The following is a 7,019-nucleotide window of genomic DNA, read 5'->3' on the forward strand; positions in this document are numbered from 1 at the left end:
ATGACCTCTTGTTAGCCCCAACACCATCCTGTATGTGATCCATCTGCAAAGAAAATAATTAAAATCATCCATCGAAAGTTCTGGAACCGCACAAGTTCATGACCTTCCTCAAGCATCCACGACCATGCTCAAGTATATCCACGGTTGTGTTGACCAAGTCCATGATCGTGCTTTTGATTGGAAGTATTCCATTTAATATGCACGATGGTGCTCAAATTCAGCACAAGTGTGAATAAGGTTAAAACACAAAAAGTTTCCATGCAAGTCCGCGCTAACAATACCATGTGTCGTGGAGAGAGAGGGATAGTAGATTCATCTCCTCTCTGGGCATCCACTATCCATTCACTGTAGAAAGAGCTGGAGGGTAGATTACATGCAAGCAAGCAAGCACCACAATCACCCACCCAATGGCACAGATGGATTGTGTGTGTCCTCATGAATTTGTAGATCATCGAGGACCTCTATATCAAAATTCCAAGTGGAGTGCCAACATAAAAGGAAGGCTAAAAAGCATTTTTGGCCCCTGATGTTTCAAGTTTGCGCAAATTCTGCCCCTACTCTATTTTTGTCGACGTTTCTACCTCTCATGTTTTCAAACAGTGCACCGTCTACCCCTGTAGAGTAACTCGCAGCCAGAAAAAAAAAAGCAAACCCAAAGGCTAATTGCACAGGATACGTTGGCCCCAACATCATCAATAATCATCCTTCCATGTTCATCAAGCTATTAACATTATGAGACAGTGAAAACACCACTCTTCAATCCATAAAAAGCAAGAAACTTGAATGTCTTCATTACACAACAAATCAACAATGAACACCCATAAACTCATAAAGCCAATAAACCCGAATTTATGTCTTCTTCTTTCATTTCCAGAAAACCTAACTAGTACCGAACCTAGTTTTGGGAGAAAAATTCAAGAGACCCATTTTCAGAAAAAGCCTTTTTCTCCTTGTTTACCCATTAACCCACCTCCACCTTTTGACAACCACGTCCCCTGCAACTACCCTGTTTTGGAAGAAACAAGAGGTTTGTTGAGCTACCTTTAACCTCAACCCCACCGCCACCCTTAACCTCAACCTCACCCCAATCGAAGCCCTAACCTGCTACCTCACTCCCATCCACCTGCAACCTCAACCCCAACACCCACCCACCTGCAAAAGAAGGAGAGAGAGAGATGAAGAGATCGACCCACATCAATTCTCACCCACCGCAACCCTAACCTCCAAACCCAGGTGCGAATCGGAGTGAAGAAGTTGTAGATGTGTTTGTAGAGGTGGATCTGAGCTGACGGTTAAAAATGCAACCTTCTGGGATTTGGGCATTGCAGCAAGAACGACTTGAAGCCCAGACACGTGCAATGGAGGCGCAATAACAAGATGAATGAAGCTGAGGTCGGAGGCAAAGGAAAAGGGGGAGTCACGTCGCTACAATGAGAGGTTGGTGAGCTTCATTTTCTGCCAACGCATTAGGGGTGTTCTGGAAGAATTTGGGTTTGGAGGCTTGGAGGAAGGAGGCTTGAAGATGGAAGAAAGATTAGGGTTTGAAATTGGGGGTGTTCTGATTTAGAATTTGGGTTAATTTGGGGGATTTTGAGTTAATTTGGGGAGAAACTTATTTTGTTAATTAGATTAGGGTTAGATAATTAATTTAGTTTAATTTTAGTTATTTGATTGATAAAGCTGACATGTAATTTATTTTTAATTTATTATTATTTTTTAAATCCACATAAGCATTTTTGATCCCTGTCAGTGATCCAAATCATCACTCGCCGGAGCTCCGGGCTCCGGCGAGGATCCGCTCCAAATAATTTTCAAACATGAGGACCATTTACAATAATTTTTCCGGCGATGGACTTAGATCAGACGACGACACAAAAACAGGGACTAATATGATGCTTAACCCTATATTTTTTGAACATCTTTTTTTCTCTTCCAAACATGTTGTAACAAATCCATAATAATTACTAAAAAATAAATGACCTTACAACCATAAACATAAGTACAATGAGAGCTTCATAAGATCATGTAATGACTCTGTAAATTCGATATACTCACTACGAGTCCCACACAGAAGACCACAGTAAAGCAATGGACTGGAACCTACCTTGACTCTCTATTACAAACTCGTTAATGTCGACCTACTTGCTTCAACCAACAACGGTGAGCTTCCTACCCCAAGGCTCTAGCCTTATATAAGACTCTACTTTTCCTCCTAAGATTTCCCTTTGTTGATCAAAACGTTTCTCATCGATGGTGCTCGCAACTTCTATCTAAACAACGACACGTAGTCAATCCATTTTCCGACAATGTCTCCTCATATTCCAATCATCTTCCATCGTCTGGCGGCTATCAGCCACCCAAAAACAGACATACAAACAATGGCGTGCAAATGTCAACTTCCTATAATAAGGATACTTAGGTAACATATACATATACATATATATATATATATATATTGCACACTCATAAGTATTTTTATGTGTATCACGCGATATAGCAAACAATAAAACATGTAAGGCACGAGGCTCCCGAACCACACGACATATATCACATGCTATCCATCCATCTAACACAAGTCGCACCACATATAGCTCAATCATAACAATCAAGAACTCAGATATCAAAGACGTTCGGGGAACCTATGTAGTCTCTAAATGTTAGCGTATGCAATATGCTCAATGCAGTTTCATCATGATCCGGATAAACGTCAACTCCATACAAGAAGTCGGAACAAAGACCCATTCCAACAGTCAATCGTCACTTATCTAATGACCCATTCCAACAATCATTAGTGATCGATTTATTGGGACCTATTCCAGTAGTACCCTCGATCTGCCAGCTTTAAACCTTTACTTCAGCTCCTCCTGACCCAACTATGCATTGCTATGCTTCATGGTTAGCCAAACAATGAAGTTATATTTACCACATCGTTTAATAACGACTCTACCACACCTTGATATGAGTGGTTAGGATCACCAACTCATAGATGCCACCAGCTACCCGTTGCTATTGCAACCCAACCATATTTGGTTCCACGTTCGATCACGATCGATTAACATCACCCGTCAAGCATAAAGTTCACATAATCATCGTGTTCATTCGATAAACGACATATCATAATCCACCAACCAACACATGAACTTAATTCAGAGGCATATAATAATTAAGGATCGCACAAGATTCAAGCATACTAGAGTTCAAGAAGTAATCATGTTATTCAAACATCAAGGCACATAAGCAATCTAGAACTCATTATGTTCATAATCAATCCTCATGTCAATTAGGACTATTCATGGTTCGGTTCTTTGCTTGAACCTAACCAAACCGAACCTGAACCAAAATTTTGGTTCGAGAGAACCGAATCAAACCGATTTCAAATTTTGGTTAACCAGTTCGGTAAAACATGCATATTTATAGATGGTTCGAACCGAACCGAACCGATATACTATTGTTCGAACCGAACCGAACCTGGACTGGTAGTTGATATTTTGGTTCGGTTACCGAACCAGTTTTTCAATTTAGGTTCGAGCTCGGTTCGGTTCTTAAAGGTTCAGTTTTTATACAGTTCGGTTCTTGGTTAGCTTCGGTTCTCAGAGAACCATGAACAGTCCTAATGTTTGTAACACCCCGATTTCGGTGGCGTCACTTTAGTAACCAAAAAGAAAACAAAGCGGAAAAACGTGAATATTTTTTTTTCGAGATATTTGTTTTAAGTAAATAAAAGACTTGACAAGATAAAAATTATCGATGAAAGATAAAAACGACTAATGTACAGATATATTTACAGCCCCCGCTGTAAGTAGCATGCCACGTCACGAGTAACCTCTAGTGACGGAAAAGTAGTGCCCGTGGGCAAATATGTACAAACCAAAATAAAAGGTCAAGTATTCTTAATACAGTCCTCCAACGAAAGTAGGTCAGCCCAAAGACAGCCCGAAAACCTCCTAGTCCGACCAACTCTCTGTGATTCCCGTAAAGAGAACCACACAAAAAGCTAAAGGTCGGGGACCTACCCTGCCCCAAAATGAGAAACTGAAGACCAGAGTCACAACGCTACTCCTACCCTAATCCTGACTTGAGGAGCACACCACAGCACTCCCAACTATGCATCACCATGGTCGCCGTCTGAATCTGAATCCAAGACGACTAGTTCGATGTCTCCGATCATCTCTCCTCTCGCTACTAGAATCTGCTCCTGGGCTGATCTCACGGGTCCAGGTCTCGAACCAAGGTCGGTAGCAACGACAACAGTAGGTGAGCCAGAGTCCGATGAAGTCCCTCCCACAGGCACCTCCTCCGAGGGGTCCTCGTCGTCCGAAGGCGACGGTGGTGGTGGTACTACGACTCCAGGTCCACAGTGCACACCTGGTAGTAGGTTGAAGCTGACGGTGTAGCGTCTCAAAACTCCGTGCGTTTCGAGTCTTTTTATTGAGTCTCATGTAGTGTTTCATGCATTATCATGCATTTTTATCTTTTTTTAAGTTTTTACTTTGTTTTGGTAATTTTATAGTTTTATAGGGACCTTTCTTGCATTTTAAGTAAGTTTAGGACATGCATATCTTTTCTACTTGAATTGAGGGTCTTTTGTGCTAATAAACTCTTGGAAATCCTAGATATTTTCCTTACTTTGTTCCCAAGCAGCTAGGTCTGAAAACTGATGAAGAAAGAAGATCAAAAGGCTTGGAAAATTGAAGGGAGGCTTAAAGGGGAATTAAGAAGAAGGTCAAGAGGCTTTCTAGCATGTAGAGAGCGCTCAGGCGCTCGTGTTGAGCGCTGGAGCGCCAATTGATTCGCTGTTTACATGATGCTAGAAAGGAATTGGCGCCTGAGCGCCAATTACCTCCAGAGAGCTTGTTTTGGCTTGGAATTGGCGCTCAGGCGTGCTTAATTGGCGCCTGAGCGCCCAGACTCGACCTGTTTGCCTATAAATAGGCTTTTTGTCATTTCTTTTGTAACTTTTGTCATTTCTATACATTCCTAAATAAGTTAGAAGTAGGGTTGGGCTCTGGAGCTTGAGGAGAAGCATTCTCCAAGTCCATGTTCCAGGTTTTATCCTTCTTTTCTTGTATGGATTCTATAGCCATGCTTGGCTAAAACCCCTTTTGCTTTGGGTTCTTTGTAAGACTTTGAATGTTTTAGCTATCAATCCTTTTCTATTCATGATGTTCTGAGTAAACCCTTGAATCTCACTCCTATGCTTTATCTCTCAAGCTTGAATGCATGCTAGCTTTTTACTTTTCTATAATCATAACGATAGTTTGTTATAGAATTGGGACTTGTTGTGAGATTACCTCTTCTATACTTGCTGCTAGGAATAGAGGAAGGGTTGAGGTTTGTTGGCCTGAATTACATGCTTAGTGCTTCTAACAAATGTTTAGGTTATCAAGGAATTGAATCTATCTTTTGATTAGAAAGGGTTTTCTTTACGAGGCATCGATAGATGACTATCTAGGCTAGAACATCAAGGAGTGACTCAGGATTAATTGAATAGGAAGGTTTGCTAAAACTGAATTTGTTGAGCAAGAACCCAAGGCAATCTCATCTCTGTTTTCAATTCCTTTATTACTTGATTACTTGTCTTTTTACAAACTCAAGAAACAACCAATTATTAAAACTGAATTTTACTTGCTTTCTTACCGTGAACTCGAGGCTTAAACTGAATTGCCACACCAATTCCCTGTGGTTCGATAAATTAAAACCGGGTAGATTCTGTACACTTGCAGATTGACCAACAAGTTTTTGGCGCCGTTGCCGGGGAATTGTTTGTGGTTTTTTGTTTAAGTTTTTAGTTTGTGGTTTTATTTTTTGTTTTGTTTTTATCTTTGTCTAGAATTGGTGCTACTAATCTTTCTCTGTTTAGTATCAAACTTTCAGGCTACTCTCACAAGAGACACCACCATGGGTGGCCAAATGACGGAGGAGGAGATGCAAGCCCATATCGAGGCAAGAATCCAAGAGGGGATCACCCTCCGATTATGTGAACAAGAAGTTGAGAATGCCAACCGGTCTCTTCGGGAACTCACTTCGGCTACCATGAGTTATGACTATCCCGGGAGCATTGTCTTTCCCGAGGGAGTGGGAAACTTTAAGTTGAGACCGACATTCATCAACTTGGTTAGCCAAAACCAATATGGTGGAGGTACTTTGGAAAATCCACATGCTCACATGGAGAGGTTCATCCGGAATTGCAACACTTACCGGGTGAACAATGTTCCGGTGGATGCAATTCGGTTGAGCTTGTTTCCATTTTCTTTGAAGGACACCGCTGAGGAATGGCTGAATTCTCAACCTCAAGGGAGCTTCACTACTTGGGAAGACTTAGCGGAAAAGTTCACAACAAGGTTCTTCCCAAGAGCCCTTTTGAGGAAATTGAAAAAAGACATCATGAATTTTGTGCAACCCACTGAAGAAAATCTCTATGAAGCTTGGGAGCGCTTCAAGAAGCTCTTGAGGAAATGTCCTCAACACAATCTCACCCAAGCTGAATTGGTTGCAACATTTTATGATGGTCTACAATACTCTTGGAGGTTTGGCCTAGATGCGGCTTCAAATGGCGAGTTCGATGCTCTTCCCCCACAAGCGGGGTATGACTTAATAGAAAAGATGGCAGCGAGAGCCATGAACTCTGAAAATGATCGCCAAACCCGAAGGAGTAAGTTTGAAGTGGAAGCTTATGACAAGCTCTTGGCCTCCAACAAGCAACTCACCGAACAAGTGGCGGAGATTCGAATGCATATTAAGGAGACCAAGGCTATTGGTGCAAGAATGACTTGTGTGGAGTGCAAGTCTTGTGGTGGACCTCATGTTAGTAACTTGTGTACTGTCAATGCTGAGAGAAATGACTCCAAAGCTATAGCTCAAGGAAGCATAGTTCCATCCTCAAATCATGAACCTCTTGTCCAAACACAAGTTGTTGGAAAGGCGAATTGCAAGAGGAGTTTAGAGGAGCTATTGGAGAGTTGCATCAACCGCATGAACAACAACCATAAGAACCAAGAGGCGGCTATCAAGAACTTGGA

At 41.6% G+C, this 7,019-nt stretch overlaps 1 non-coding gene across 1 annotated transcript; it reads right to left on the bottom strand.

The window, feature by feature from the left end:
- Window positions 1-6,366: 6,366 nt before the first annotated feature.
- On the bottom strand, window positions 6,367-6,473 carry LOC130727043 (small nucleolar RNA R71). Its single transcript, XR_009015085.1, has one exon. It is a non-coding gene; the product is annotated as a small nucleolar RNA R71 (small nucleolar RNA).
- Window positions 6,474-7,019: the final 546 nt, after the last annotated feature.

The sequence above is a fragment of the Lotus japonicus genome, chromosome 6, assembly GCF_012489685.1.
Source record: "Lotus japonicus ecotype B-129 chromosome 6, LjGifu_v1.2".
In the NCBI taxonomy this organism is placed as follows: domain Eukaryota; kingdom Viridiplantae; phylum Streptophyta; class Magnoliopsida; order Fabales; family Fabaceae; genus Lotus; species Lotus japonicus.